We start from the raw sequence: 1,375 nt of genomic DNA, 5'->3' as shown, positions 1-1,375 counted from the left end.
TTAATTAGAAATTGTGTTGAAATCTAGCTATCAAAAGGAAAAGATCCAATAAACCCAATCTGTTTCTTAAACGAGGGACATATTCATACGGCACAGAATGTTTTTTAACTCAATGGACGTCATTGATTGGTTGAAATTGAAGAAAATATCTTACAAACTATAGAATTTTCTCAATAAAGCCAAGAGAAAAAGATGTTTTATAAACACATTCTACCAGTATACGAAGTTTAAAATTTTTTAGTTACCTAGAATTATGTTAAAAACTGCCGTTCAAACCGAAAAGATCCGGTTTATTTACATTTGTGAAGAAAAAAAAGATACCCTTCCCCCACCCCTAACCCTAAAACAGATTGAAATGCGATAGATCGATACTAGGGTCATAATTATGGGTGACAATTTCATATGACACCGCTAGAAAAAACTGTCGTTCAAACCGAAAAGATCCAAGTAATTAAATAAATAAATAAGAAATAGATAAATAAACAAATATATAAAAAATGAACAAATGTATAAAAAATAAATACACAGACAGAAAGAGAGAGAGAGAGAAAGGATGAAGGAATTAATTAATGTTGATAAAGACTTTTATGGTTTTTAACAAAATAAATAAACAAATAATTTAATGAATAATAAATAAACAAGTGTATAAAAAAATAAATACACAGATAGAAAGAGAGGGGGAGGAAACGACTTATGGCTGGCTGGAGGGATGGACGGAGGGAGGGAATTAAATTAGATGTTATACCTTAAAAGTTGGACTTGTATGGCTTAAACAAAAATAAATAGAGAGGTAATCCTTCGTTATTGATAAGACAATGTTCACCCACACAAGCTTTCCTTAAGTTAGACGGAAAAAGACGGAGAATGACGTCGTCACCTCATATCAACCGACACTCCGGAGTCCAAAACTGAAAGATCACTCTTTTACTCTTTTACTCTTTTACTTGTTTCAGTCATTTGACTGCGGCCTTTAATCGAGCAACTCGACCCCGGGACTTATTCTTTTGTAAGCCCAGTACTTATCCTATCGGTCTCTTTTGCCGAACCGCTAAGTGACAGGGACATAAACACACTAGCATTGGTTGTCAAGCAATGCTGGCCTTTAATCGAGCAACTCGACCCCGGGACTTATTCTTTGTAAGCCCAGTACTTATCCTATCGGTCTCTTTTGCCGAACCGCTAAGTGACAGGGACATAAACACACTAGCATTGGTTGTCAAGCAATGCTGGCCTTTAATCGAGCAACTCGACCCTGGGACTTATTCTTTGTAAGCCCAGTACTTATTCTATTGGTCTCTTTTGCCGAACCGCTAAGTGACGGGGACATAAACACACCAGCATCGGTTGTCAAGCAATGCTAGAGGGACAAACACAA

This window comes from Octopus sinensis, linkage group LG22, assembly GCF_006345805.1.
Source record: "Octopus sinensis linkage group LG22, ASM634580v1, whole genome shotgun sequence".
NCBI classification, from domain to species: domain Eukaryota; kingdom Metazoa; phylum Mollusca; class Cephalopoda; order Octopoda; family Octopodidae; genus Octopus; species Octopus sinensis.
This window is presented reverse-complemented; position numbering follows the sequence as displayed.